General features: G+C 49.8%; 1 protein-coding gene across 8 annotated transcripts in view; it reads right to left on the bottom strand.

The window, feature by feature from the left end:
• Window positions 1-14,735, bottom strand: part of ELF4 (E74 like ETS transcription factor 4) — a 47,937-nt gene that overhangs the window by 25,487 nt on the left and 7,715 nt on the right. For 5 of the 8 annotated variants that reach the window (XM_073799037.1, XM_073799039.1, XM_073799036.1 and 2 more), the window contains exon 2: window positions 14,507-14,648. The exons of 2 other annotated variants lie outside the window; for them this stretch is intronic. The gene's annotated coding sequence lies outside the window, so the exon portion shown is untranslated. Of the gene's footprint in view, window positions 1-14,506; window positions 14,719-14,735 lie in introns of those variants that run through there. One more of the 8 variants, XM_033850058.2, reaches the window with a different exon arrangement.

The raw sequence follows: 14,735 nt of genomic DNA, 5'->3' as shown, positions 1-14,735 counted from the left end.
AAACAACATTGCTGGGTTTTTTTCCCCTTAAAACACTCCTATAGCCAGTGTCTCTTCAAAATTGAGGCTCGGAGGTTGGGGGAAAATGGGGAGTGACTGCTAATGGGTATAGAGTTTCTTTATGGGGCAATAAAAATATTCTAAAATGGGTTGTGGTGAAGGACATACAACTCTGTGAGTATACAAAAAGGCATTGAATTATATACTTTAATTGGGTGAATTGTATGGTATTGAATTATAATTATATCTAATAAAGCTGTTATTTAAAAAAAAAAAGTGGCCCAGAGAGGGCTCACTCAAGGCCACACGCAAGTTCATAGAACAGCTCAGGCCAGACTCCAGGTCTTCGGAGTTCTGATTCTGAAGCTCCCTCCTCCCATCAGCCTCCCCATAACCCTGAACAAGCATAACTGCTGAGGTTCAGCGAGTGTGCAAGGCAGCCCTATGCATGAGGGTTGGCGGCTGGATCTAGAGCAACAGGGTAGGAGTAGAAAATGCTCTAGAGCTGGGGCTTCAACTTAGGTCTCCATGAGCGTGGCCAAGTCCCTGCCCATCTCTGAGACCCAGCGGCCCCATCTGTTAAGTGAAGTGGATGAGTCTGGTGATCCTTTGCAAAAGGCTCCACCAGCTCTGACCGTCTGCAGTTCTAATTATAAAGCCCTGCAGGATGGAAGAGACTGGCATGTTGGATACGGGGCTCTTCTTGGAGTGCTGCAGGGGGCCTGGACACGATTAGGTGTTCCAGCTGATGCTCCTCATGCAGAGTGACGACCAGGACTTTCCCATGAGAGTCAGATGCTTTCAGAGGATTCCACTGCTGAGTTTCTCTATGGGGGGGGGGGGGGGTAGCTGGTCCTGATTTCACTCCCCCCCACCGCCCCTGCCCACCAGCAGTGCTAGGTGGTAAATTAACCCATAATAGAGACCCATTGATCATGTCCTTTGGAGATGTCAGGAATCAGGTTCTTGGCCTGGCCCCTAGGCAGCCCCACCGCGTGCTAAGCTTGCCTCCGTGGTGGAGGGAATGACTGCTGATGGCCACCAGTCTAGTCCCCACTGGACAGGATGTTTCCACATCAAGCCCCACTTCCTGCAGCTAGGCCTGGGCTCCGGTTTCCCCCTTCTCTTGCCATGTGGTTGCCTGCCCTCTGCCCCCTCCCCTTGCTGGGTGTTTACAGGCTGCCTTATCAGCCTGGGGAATCTGGGCCTCACCCAGTCGGCTGCCCTGCCCCGCCCGGCACAGCCAGCCTGCCCAGGGCCCTACCTGCTGTGGTTTCGTCACTCCAGGCAGGCACCCCTACACCCCTCGCAGGCAGGGGCTGTGGATGAGAGCTTGCTGCCTGCCGGAGTGAGAGCTGAATATTCATAGCGCGTCGTCCACCTTGTACAAGCTGGGGGAGGGTATGCCCTCTTTCTACATTGTCACTGTCTCTATCTGCAGGCTCTCGGGACAGAAATGAGGCGCTCGGGCCGCTGAGGAGGCTAACTTTGGCCTGGAGAGCCTCGACGGCTCTTCTGTTCTCAGCCACAAAGAGGTGAGCAGGGGGCTGGGGGCGCAGCAGTAGGCTGGAAGGCTCTGAGTGTACAGACAGTTGGTTGTTTTTTTTTTTTAACTGCAGAGTACTGTAAACACCTCACGCTACAGGTGGGGCGGAATGAGGGGCTGCAGACTGAGTGTGGTGGAGGAGGGAAGGCTGGGGAATCCGTGGGCACAGCCTTCAGAGCCCAGACCTCAGAGCTTCCTGGGTCCCACGCTGTCTCCATCTCACCTTGGGATCTGGTCACCCACCCAAAGGCTACGATGAGGCCAGGGCCAACCACTGAGCAAGTCCGATGACTTCCCCTCAGAGCACAACAGCTTAGATTTTTCCATCAAATGAGTTTGAACTAAGGAAGGGGACAGGAATGGGGACAGTGGGCAAATAAACATGCAGGAGGTGATGGATTTCCCTTCCAGCACTTTGGGCTAATACCTCGAAAGTTCACGTTCTGACCTGTTCCTAGACGGGTCCCACAGGGACAGGGCTTGCTTGCCAAAGCTGACCAATCCCCAGAGCAGGAATCAAAGCCACAGTCCAAACCTGCTCATCTTCCAGGGGCTTCCATTTTGTTCACTGAGAAATCAATTAAAATATGCTCAGGCAGTAGACCGCGGCATCACACTACAGATAAAATGCCATACTTCAAAGAAATTTTATACAGCTGTGTCTTTCTAGGTCTCTAAGATACAATTCAATAGTTTGGGGCGCTTGGGTGGGAAAGTTTGGAAAAACTCTGCTCAGGCAATTTTGCCATTAATGGGCTATGTAACCACAGGCATGCCATGTCACATGGCTCTCACAGCCTCGGGCTTCCCCCGCCCCCCTCCACCAGAGATTTCATGCTACTCAGAGCTTCTCACAAGCTTACTGACCCTAGTAGCAGTCAGGGCTCCGCAGGCCACCCCACCTCCCCAGAAATAACTTCCCACCACTCAGAAAAATCATAAACCATTTAGTGTTAATGTGTTAATGGGTGATACTGGGTTAATGTGTCACCTCTCTCCTCAGCACATTTTCATTTTAAAAGGCCATCCGGAGCTACCCTGCTTTAACCTAAGGAGTGGCTCCGGGGTTAATAGGGGTGCCAGTGAGCAAGGGAGGGTTTCTTGCTGACACCATTAGCCCTGGAGGAGCCGGCCTTCCCCATCTACTCCCCATGCCTGTGGTCTCTGTTGGGAAGCTGTATAGAGGGGATGTGAAAGTCTTTGAAAAGCTAGCCAGGCCTGGTGCAGCAGAAAGCCCACTTGACTGGGCATGAGGAAGAGTAAGTTCCAGTCATGGCCCTGCCTCTGCCTAGCTCCTCCCCTAGCCTCTGAGCTGGCGCCTGCCCCTACTCCAGGGCACACATGTACATCTATGGCTGTGGCCACACCAGCCGTACTCGGCAGAGCTTTACAGTCCAAACTCATCTGCTTGCTTTCCAAAGGTCTTTCACAGTCTGACCCCACCCTACCTACTCAGCCTCGTTTCCCATGATTTCCCAACTCAAGCCTGGGCTTCAAGCCCAGTGGTCTCCTCATGGTCCCCTGAGGGAACATTCCAGGCTCATTCACGGAGTTTCTCAGGCCTGCCAGGCCCTTGCTGCTCTGTTTTGGTTAATCAAATAGTGCCCATCTAGCAAGGTCCCAACCAAGTTCTCCAGATCCATGGAGCTGGTTGTGCCCTGATAACGAGAGTCCACACCAATGGAGGAGCCCCCTTCTAAACTCCCATAGCCCTTAAATTTGACCACAAGATCTCTTAATCCCACGCAATCTTGAATTGCTCTTTATTTCATGTGTATGTCTTATTTCCCCATCAGGTGGTAAAATCCATGGGATCAAGGTCTATTTAATCTTCTCCTGACTCTAACAAACACAGGTCTGGGCATTCATGAACTAAGTCCGTGTAAATTCTCAGCCCAAGTGAGATCTCTAGAAAAGAGACCCCGAATCCTGATAGATCTGAGGGCTACAGTCTAGGGGTGGGGATAGGGATAGAATTAGGGGGCAAAGGTCTCCAGGCTCAAACATTACTAGTCTTCTCTTGCTCCAGGCCTCTACTAAGGAAAACACCTACCAGCTAGAGTCATTTATTCCAAACAGCATCAAGAAGGCGGTTGATGATCAATCAGGTCATCATCAAAGCATTCTCTCTTTGTACAAAACCACAGTGTTTCTACCTGGTGAATATTGGGTGCTGCTCTGATCACTGGACCCTTGGGAAAGACTTCATGATGCTGGATCAGTTATAAGAGCTAAAGTGGTTCAAGAGAATGCAGTGTGAGGATAACTTTTTTTTTTTAAGAGGTCTTTTGTTGGCTAGATAGACAAGGTTGAAAAGGGATATGACTGTCATCTAGAAAATGATGTATGGAGCAGATAATGATGGAACCCTGCACCAAAAATAGGTTATAGGGCTTCTCTGGTGGCGCAGTGGTTGAGAGTCCGCCTGCCGATGCAGGGGACACGGGTTCGTGCCCCGGTCTGCGAAGATCCCACATGCCATGGAGCGGCTGGGCCCATGAGCCGTGGCCGCTGAGCCTGAGCGTCCAGAGCCTGTGCTCTGCAACGGGAGAGGCCACAGCAGTGAGAGGCCCGCATATCAAAAAAAAAAAGGGTTATAAACGAAGGGCAAATAATAAATAGTTCTATTTTGCAAACGCATAGTAAAGTTAAGAAACTCTTTACTGAAGAATATCAATGAGGGACTCCCCTGGTGGTCCAGTGGTTAAGAATCCGCCTTCCAATGCAGGGGATGTGGGTTTGATTCCTGGTCGGGGAACTAAGATCCCCCATGTCGCGGGACAACTAAGCCCACGTGCCGAAACTACTGAGCCCTCGTGCCTCAACTAGAGGGCCGGTATGCCACAAACTATGGAGCCCACGTGCTCTGGAGCCCGTGAGCCACAGCTACAGAGAAGCCAGCGTGCCACAACTAAGATCCCGCATGCTGCAACTAAGACCTGACATGGCCAAAAATAAATAAATAAATAAATATATTTTTAAAAGAACGAGTTAAAAAAAAGAATATCGGGGCTTCCCTGGGGGCACAGTGGTTGAGAGTCCACCTGCCGACGCAGGGGACACGGGTTCGTGCCCCGGTCCGGGAAGATCCCACATGCCGCGGAGCGGCTGGGCCCGTGAGCCATGGCTGCTGAGCTTGCGCGTCTGGAGCCTGTGCTCCGCAATGGGAGAGGCCACAACAGTGAGAGGCCCACGTACCGCTAAAAAATATATATATATATATTGGACTTCCCTGGTGCCACAGTGGGTTAAGAATCCGTCTGCCAATGCAGGGAACAGGGGTTCAACCCTTGGTCCGGGAAGATCCCACATGCCGCGGAGCAACTAAGCCCATGGGCCACAACTACTGAGCCCGCGCGCCTAGAGCCTGTGCTCCACAATAAGAGAAGCCACTGCAATGATAAGCCTGCATACTGCAATGAAGCCCCCGCTCGCTGCAACTAGAGAAAGCCCATGCACAGCAGCGAAGACCCAACACGGCCAAAAATAAATTAAAAAAGAAAAAGAATATCAGTGAAGAGATTAAGCATCTTCTAAAATGACAGTAACATTAGGGTCATCCATGATTATAAAATAAGATCACAAAAGCACAGCCAAACATATCTGCTATAACAGTTAATGTAAATAGAATAAATGCAAGTATTAAAAAAAGATATTATAAATAAGCCATAAGGATATATTGTAAAGCACAGGGAATATAGCCAACATTTTATAATAACTCTAAATAGAGTATAACCTTTAAAAATTGTGAATCACTGTGTTGTACACCTGAAACTTATATGATATTGTAAATCAACTATATGTCAATTAAAAAATGATACTGACAATCTGATTCTAAAATTTACATGGAGTTGCAAACGACTTAAAATAGGCAAGAACAACTTTGATAAAGAACAAAGTTGGAGGGCTAATACTACCTGATTTTAAGAATGATTATAAAGCTACAGTAATCAAAACAATTGGTATTAGCATAAGGATAAACAAATAGATCAATCAACAGAACAGAATATAGAGTCCAGAAATAAACCTATATATAAGGACAACTGTAACAGACTAACAATAACTTTTTCAACAAGTGGTGCTGGAATAACTGGATATCCATATGTAAAAAGAAGAAAATGAATTTGGATTTGTACCACTCAGCATAGAGAAAAATTAACTCGAAATTGATCGAAGACCAAATGTAAAACCTAAAACTACAAAACTTCTAAAAGAAACCATAAGACAAAAATATCTATGGCCTGAGGCTAGGTGAAGCATTCCAAGATACAACACCAAAAGCATGATCCATAAAAGTAAAAACTGATTGGTTAGACTTGAAAACTTCTGCTCTTCAAAAGACACTATGGGACTTCCCTGGTGGCGCAGTGGTTAAGAATCCACCTGCCAATGCAGGGGACACGGGTTTGAGCCCTGGTTTGGGAAGATCCCACATGCCGCAGAGCAGCTAAGCCCGTGTGCCACAACTCCTGAGCCTGTGCTCTAGAGCCCATGTGCCATAGCTACTGAGCCCATGTGCCACAACTACTGTAGCCTGTGCGCCTAGAGCCCGTGCTCCGCAACAAGAGAAGCTACCACAATGAGAAGCCCATGCACCACAACGGAGAGTAGCCCCCGCTCACTGCAACTAGAGAAAGCCCACAGCAATGAACACCCAATACAGCCAAAAATAAACAAACAAACAAGTAAATAAATGTAGTAGTAATATTCTAAAAAAAAAGACACTATGACTCTGAAGGCATGTCTACATTAATAATAACTTAAAAAAATTCTTCTAGCTCATTCTAATCACTAAATGGCAAGGATTTTATGTGGCTATTTTTTGTCTTCAATAAAAAATTTAACCCCCCCCCCCAAAAAAAGACACTATGAAGAGAATGAAAAGACAAGGCACATACTCAGACAAAATCTTTGTAAAGCATGTATCTGATAAAGGTCTTGTATCTAGAATATATAAAGATTTCTCAAAACTCAACTACAAGAAAACAAACAAGTCAATTTAAAAATGGGCCAAAGTTTTGAACAGACACCTCACCAAAGTAGATATATTGGTGACAAATAAGTACATGAAAAGATGTTCAATTCATCAGTCATTAGGGCAATACAAATTAAAACTACAGTGAGATACAACTGCACACCCATTAGAATGGGTAAAATTTTAAGACTGCCCACACCAAGTGTTGACAAGGATGTGGAGCAACTGAAACTCTAATACACAGCTGGTGGGAATGTAAAATGGTACAATGACTTTGGAAAACAGATTGATAGTTTCTTAAAAAGTTGAACCTACAACTACTGAATGATCCAGTCATTCCACTCCTAGGTATTTGACCAATAGAAAAAGACACATATAGCTATAGAAAGATTTGTACAAAGATGCTTACTGCAGCGTTTTTTGTAATAGCCAAAAAGTAGAAAAAATCAAAACCACCAGATGTCCACCAAGCGATGAATAGATCAACAATATATGGTATATCCATTCAACAGAATTCTACTTAGCAGTAAAAGGGAGTGAAATACTGATATAGACAACAACATGGATGGATCTTAAAATAAATATGCTGAATGAAAGAAGCCATACAAGGAGAGAGTACATCCTATATGATTCCACGTATATAAAACTCTAGAAAATGCAAACTATTACACTGAGTAGTGAATAAGCCCTAGAACTCTAATGCACAGTGTAGGGAATGTAGACAGCAATATTGTATTAACAACCATCAAACTTGCTAAGAGACTAGAACTTAATTATTCCAATCACTAAATAGAAAGGATAATTATGCAACATGATAGAGGTGCTAATTATCACTACAATGGCAACCGCATTACAACATATAAACATATCAAATTACCATGGTGTACACCTTAACTTTACACAATGTTATATGTCAAATAGAGACGGTCCCCAACTTAATGATGGTTCAACTTATGATTTTTCAACTTTACGACGGTGCGAAAACGATACATATTCAGTTGAAACTGTACTTCAAATTCTGAACTTTGATCTTTTCCCGGGCTAGTGATATGTGATGCTGGGCAGTGGCAGTGGCAGCCACCACATCGCCCAGTCAGCCACGCATTCACGAGGGTAAACAACCAACAGACTTACAACCATTCTGTACGCAGACAACCATTCTGTTTTTCACTTTCAGTACATTATTCAATAAATTACATGAGATATTCAACACTTTATCATGAAATAAGCTTTGCGTTAGATGATTTTGCCCAACTGTATGCTAATAAGTGTTCTGAGCATGTTTAAGACGGTAGGCTAGGCTAAGCTATGGTGCTCAGTAGGTTAGGTGTAATTGATGTATTTTCAGCGTAAGATAGTTTCAACTTCCGACGGGTTTATCAGGATGTAACCTCATCATAAGTCAATGAAGATTTGTACATTTCAATTAAAAAATGAATACTAACTGATAGTCACAGAAAGCAGATAAGTGGTTGCTCAGGATGAGAAGGAGGGATTGCCAAGGGGCACAAGGAAACTTTTGGGGGTGACTAGTTTCACGAGTATATACATATGTCAAATATTATCAAATCGTACGCTTTAAATATGTGCAGTTTATTGTATGTCAATATTGCCTCAATAAAACTGTTCAATAAAAAGAAAGAAAAAGGTCCCCAGGTTGGGTAAAATGACAACAGCAGCATTTACTCTGTAATTTTAGCAGAAGTAATATTACTGCGTAATTTAACTATGCAATAGTATCAATATACGAGAGCAGTGAAGACAAGAGGCAAGAACACGCATGCTCTCCTAGAAAACACATTCCTTGATGCCACCAGTGGAGACAAATTCTGAACCCTGGAACGTACTGATTTGTTGTTTTATCTTTTGCTCCTGCTCCTGCCGTTGTTATTGTCCCACTGAGCCTGGAAGGCCCCTAGAGCACAGCCAATGCGCTCTCTTTCCTCTTTTGAAAGGCCATCTGCCCTCTCACTTCCAGGAGACCTTCCCCAATTAAGTTAAGGAGGGAGAAGAATGATCTTCCTCTAGGCAAGCCCTCCTCGAACCCACCATCACCTAATCTACAAACCTTAAGTGCCACAGGCTGGCTGGTACTTCAGCTCCCGCCCGCTGTGAGGCTAAGTGCATGTGTGTTACTAGAGCTCCAGAATTGGGTTTAGATTCTTCAGAGCAGGGGCCTGGGCCTGCTGTGTGTGTTTTTTTTTTTTTTTTTTTTTTTTAGGATCAGGGTGGCGCCAAGAAAGTGGTCACCTAATGAGACAGGTGTTTTCTGTGCATGGATTCTCACAGAATCAGCAGAGCTGAACTAGCCTCTCTTATCCTCTGGGGGCATTATGGGAAAAAGACAGATTATCTCCTAAATCTATGTCTTAAGTACCTCCTTGTTATCAGGTCATCAGGAATTTGGGGAGGTTAAGACTAATTGCCCACTCTCCCATCCCCCATCCCATCACATCCCCCAAGGCCTACGGGTGGGGACCAAGGGACTGAGTGAAGTGGCTCAGGGGTGGTCCAAGGGTGGTCCAGGGCCTCCTGCCCTTGTGGGTGGTCACAGGCTTCTCAAGCAAACAAAATCCACTTGCTAGCAGATGGAACCTCCAAGTTACTTTCTGGGAGGCCTTTGGAATGGGAGTGGCCCCCAGCCCCCCAGGAACTCTTCTGGGCAAAGGCAGTGTCCCAGCTCCAACCCAACGCCTCTGGGCATGAGCGAAAGGAGGCAGAAAGTGAGCAGTGGTTGGCCGGTCGGCTCCCAGAATTCTACATTCAGTAGGGTAATAACAACAAACTGATGATTGCTAAATACTTGCCAGGGATGGAACATGAGGTCTTCTCTCAAAGGAACTAACTCACTCGTATTCCTACAGAGAACGAACCTTGAGATGAAGTGGTGAAGAGATAAAGATGGCAATGTTAATAAAAATGTTAAAGACTTGATTTTTACTCTTCACTACAGCACTGCCTGCCACTCAGATTTTAACACACACACACACACACACACACACACACACACACACACACACACAGTCTTCTTCCACATCCCTTCCTTATTCTGTGTGACAGCAGAGTTAACAAAAAGTTAGCAGAAAGATGTGGAAAATCTCCCTGTTGGTTTTATGAATGGGCATTGTGTGCCCTGCCAGCACTGCCAGAGAAGCAGTTGATCCCTGGAGCCTGGCAAAGTCAAAGGTGTGGGAGGAGGAAATGATAAGAACAACATCAACAATAATAGTAAGAGCCACAGAATAATAGCAGCTAACACTTACTGGGTGGTTACCATGTGCCAGGCACCATGCTGAGTGCTTTACAGGCATTATCTTATTTAATCCTCACTCAAACCCTGGGAAGTGGGTTCTGAGACTCAGAGTGGTTATGTGACTAGTCCATAGTCACACAGCCAGTAAGTGATAGGTCTGGGATATGAACGCAGAGAGCCTGTGCTCTTCCTCCTCCGGATAATACCGGGCTCGAGAAGAATACTGAGTTAGACTGGAAGAGGAAGGGAGCTTCGGGAAGGGCAGGTGGAGTGAGAAGTGGAAAGTACCAGCACTGGGACAAGAAGGGGGTCCCTCGAGAAGATGGGAACCTAGGGCAAAGTTTCCTCAATCTGGGCAAGCTGTTTAACCTCTTGCTTCTTGTTGGTCTGGCTGAGAAATGTTCTGGCACTTTCCCTCGCAGATCCTCCTGCATGAAACACCCCTCCCTGCTCTGCTTGACCCTCCTCACCACCCTGGGAGAAGGCTGGGTGGGGTCTCTTTGCCAAGTAACTCACGTTAGGACACAATTTCCCGGGCCAAAAAGTCAGGGCACTCTGGTGTGTCTGTGGTTTTGCAATGTGCTGGGGAGGGTGCAGGGCAAGAGGGCAGTGAGAGAGGAAAACTGATGCATGGCGGGGGCGGTATGTGTGTGTCCAGGTGTTTTTATCCAATTAAATCCAACAAGGACCAAGTCCCCCTCCACATCCAGGCATGGGAGATGCAGAAGTCCCAGAACAAATACATGGCTAGTCCTCACCCTTCCCCAGGGGGTCTGGACAGAAACATGTGGGACATTTTAGTTCTCGGCTGGCTGAGAAAATGAAAATCTCTATCCTCTACCTGAACCTCTGGGCTTCCAGAGCAATCCCAGGACCCTGGGGAAAGATGGGACTCAACCAGCCCGTGCCTGCAGTAACACCTGTGGCGGGGCAGTTTTCCTGTCCCTTTGGTGCCCTCTGCCTCTCTTTTTCCCCTCTCCCCTCCAGGGCCTCTGCATGGGCGGTGGAGGGGATGGGGGAGGCGGGAGATCAACATGAAATCCCCTCAGCTTGTGGGGCGGGAAAGCCTGGCCAACCTTTGTGTTTTATCAATCCGTCCTGGGGGTGCTGGGCTCCCCACCTGGGCCATCCACTTTGCATCTCCCAGGATGCAGACTGGGGTTTGCACCGAGCCACCCACACTGGCTGACCTGGTCTTTTATGTGACATGCATTCGCCAAACAATTATAGAGGCTTTGAAGGTCAGCCTGTGGCCAGGAAAGAGAGAGAAAGGCGTCTTCTCTCCCTTTTCTGCCTAGCCCAATCTCCCCCGCACCACCCTGCCCCCTTCAAGGTCTAGCTCAGAGCCGAGGCCCTCACAAAGCCTTCCCTCCCTCCTCCAACTGCTGCTGACCTCAGAGCCCCGGCCGCCTCTGGCCCCTGCTCCAAGGAGCACAATTAGCACCTGACCAGCCGCTGGCCTCGCCTCTGCTTGTATCAGTGTCTTAGTCATCTCTCCCACCCCACCCCCTTCGCTCGTCTCCCCTACAGCACCTAGCACAGGTTGGGCACACAGTAGGTGTTAATAAATATCCTTTGAATTGAAACTCAGCGGCCCCTATGAGGTCAGAACCGTCATAAGCACCCCGACCAGCAGTTCCTTGGCAACCAGCGCTGGGGTCCGAGCTATAGGGCATTAGCGGTGCGGCTGCTATTACAGGCCATGCAAGACTCAGCGGCCAGAGATTTGCAGGCAGGTTGGTGTTGATGAGAAAAGCCCCTGACCCCTAGGAAAGCGCCCATGGGATTCTGGGTACCTCGGATGAGTTTCCTCTCTCCCCTGCAGAACTAGTTTTCAGTCTGAGAACCACAAAGGGAATAAATTGGCAGTGAATCCAGAAACCTCTTTGCAGCTTAGAAATCCTGGAGAGAGAAGCAAGCCTGCGTTGGGGTCAGGCCCAAGCTTGAGGGGAGAAGGCTGCCCAAGGCCCTTCCAAGCTTGGTGGGGGACCTCTGGGAGGTGCTGGGGGCATGGCAGGCAGAGGGGCTAGAGGGGAGTCTGGGGGCGGCCCTAAGTAACGTCGTCCTGTCCTGCAAACCAACAAATCACACCACTGAATGCTTGCCACCTGCAGCCCACACAGGAATTGGGTCTCCCCCTCCCTCTCATTCACCCAAATCCCAGGGCAGGCCTCTGTCCAGGGGTGGTGTCCTGACCAGAGCCCAGCCAGTGTCCCCAGACAAGGAGAAGCCTCCAAGTCTGAGGTACCTGGCTCCCCACACTGGCTTTGAATTAGGGATTCGAGCCCGGCTTCAAATTTTGGTTATTTATATAGATGACCTAGCCACCCTCTCTGGCCCCCTCCCACACTCCCCACCCTGACTCTGGCCCATGCCAGAAGGTACACACAGTCCCGGAAGACAGGCGGTGCCTTCTTCACCTCTGTATTTCCCTCACTGCCCCTTCGCTGATGCCTAGTACTGGGACTGGTTCTCAGCAAATGTGCGCTGAGTTGAATCTGAGTTTTAGGCACCGTTAAGACAATACCATAAGGCTCGCTTGCGCTTACCATGCGCCGTGCACTGTTCTAATGATAAGCAGCTTATGTGTATTGATGTATTTCACCCTTAGCAAAACTTTATGAGGTAGGTCTGATTTGACAAATGAGGAAACTGAGGCACACAATTGACTGGGATCACACAGTTAGTAAATAACAGAGCTGGGATATAAACCCAGACAGTCTGGCTCTAGGGATGGGAGGGAAAATGAAAAAGTTGAGGGGTGAGGGGTGAGGCTCGCAAGGACCAAGGCCAAACTTCGGTGCAGAGCTTTCCCTGGGAAAGCAACCCCCTCAGCCTGCGTCTGGCTGGGCCTCTCAGGGAGGCCCTGAATTTTGCAGGCTAGGGATATTTTGGACATCCTATTAATCAGGCCCCTGAATGACGGACCACAGCACCCTCGTTTTTAGATTCCCATGTAGGACAGAGGAGACAGAAGCTGCTGTCCCACCACTTAGCTCAAGGCAGGGGGAGGGCTGCTTTCAGGCCTCCAGTTTGTCCAGGGGTGGGCGCCAGTTCCTGAGCAACCACCGAGCAAACAGTGCAGCAGTGGGAGGAATGCCAGACATAGTTGCAAACAAGCCACTCCTTCGGCTCACAGCTAGAGGCTGGGTGAGGGTGGCAACGTGGAGCCTGCTCAACGACCCCCACCCCTGCAACTCACACCTCCCAGGCTTTGAACCCAGGGACAACCACTTGCAAGGCAGCCTCTTCCCCACACTGGCCAGGATAGGAAGTCCTCCAGGATAGTTAATTCCTCCACTTAACTCAAGATAGCTCCCCGTTATCTGTTACTGCTGTGGGTCTACTGAATTAATGGCTGAGAAAGTGCCTTATAATCGGTAAAACCCTACATAACTAACCGCGAGGAGGAATCTGCATTCTTGCCGTGCAAACGTGACCCTGAGCATTTTCAGTGCCAAAGTGTCCTGTCTCCCCAGAGGAGAGAGTTAGATCTGATCCCTTCACCTCCCCCCCTCCAACCTGGCACTCAGGCCAGGGGTCAGCTCGCAGTGGGTGAGTCCCTGATGGGTGTGCCCACCAGCTGTTGGGGCCAAGCAGTGGTGGCTCTGGCCCTGGGGTGGTGACCTCACTTCCGCTCCTACCTCCCCAGCACTCCTCCCATATGAGGCCCCACCAGGCCAAAATCGAGAAGTTCAAGGTTAACTGATCCTCCCCACTTTAAGAGCTAATTAAAATGATTAGCCACAATGAACCGCCAAACATTAACCATAAGAAGCTGCAGGACCAGACAGGCCTCTATCTCGGGCAGAAGGATGAGGGGCAGGAATCAAACGGCCATCAAATCCCATGGCTGGCGTGTGGGGGGTGGGCAGCCGGGGAGAACCTGGCCGAGGCGCGGAGCCAATGGGGTCAGGAGGTGACTCTGGTCAGGAAGGCCGTGTAGTGAGGGAAGGGCGGCAGACTTCGGGTGCGACGGAGGGACCGGGAATCCATAAAGCCGCCGCCTCAGCAGTCTCCAAAAGCAAGGCGCTGTCGGCAGGGGACCCCGCGCTGCGCGGCTGCTGAGTCCCCGTGCCGGCAGCAGAGGAGGGAACAGAGAGGCGGGAGAGCCCGGGAGAGCGGGAACACGGGAGCGGGAAGGCTGGCGGCCGGCTCACACCGAAACTCCGGCCCCTGACGAGAGAGGTCTCTATTTTGGCGACCCAGTTATCCAAGTCATAGGTTCATAGGTGTGTGTGTGTGTGTGTGTGTGTGTGTGTGCGCGCGTGTGCGTGTGTGTGTGTGTGTGTGTGTGTGGAGAGAGGGAGAGAAAGAGAGTGTGTGTGTGTGTTACCCTAAGGCGCCTGGTCCCAGAAGCCCTAGAGGCCGCCAGATCAATCTAGCAGCCCCGCCAGTGAGGCCCAACCTCCTGCCCTCGGGCACCGAGCTGTTGGGGCGGGCTGTCACGATAGGCCCAGTCACGGACCCCGGGCTGCCTGGGGAGAAGGCAAACCGGCCCCCACCCCGACTCAGGAAATCGACTCAGCTTCTAACCCAGGATCCGTGGTCCGGGTTCCACAACGCACACGCGGTGGGGCGAGGCAAGGGCGGGACTCAACACGCCGCCGCTCTCCCACCCTTCCCTGGGCCCCAAGCCCCTACGCTCCGGGGCCCAGGCGTCCCCTATCCCGCCCTCAGGCAAACTTTCTGAGGTCCCCGAAGGCTCAGAAAACCGGCGCCATCGACGTACCTGCCGCCGAAGGGGCTCGGTAGCGGGGCCGGGGTCGATCGCCGCGGTCCCCTCCCCGCTCTGAGGGCCGAGACGCGGGTCCCCAGCCCGGCCAGCCCGCTTTCTCCCCTCGGAAGCCGGGCCGGGCGAGTGGCGCCGATACCTCGGCGCCGGCGAAAGGAGAAGTGGAAGTTGAGCGCGGCGCCCGGTCGGTCCCCGCGCCCGCCGGGGCCACCGTCCCCCTCCCTCC

This window comes from Tursiops truncatus, chromosome X (assembly GCF_011762595.2).
Source record: "Tursiops truncatus isolate mTurTru1 chromosome X, mTurTru1.mat.Y, whole genome shotgun sequence".
Lineage (NCBI taxonomy): Eukaryota > Metazoa > Chordata > Mammalia > Artiodactyla > Delphinidae > Tursiops > Tursiops truncatus.
This window is presented reverse-complemented; position numbering and strand designations above follow the sequence as displayed.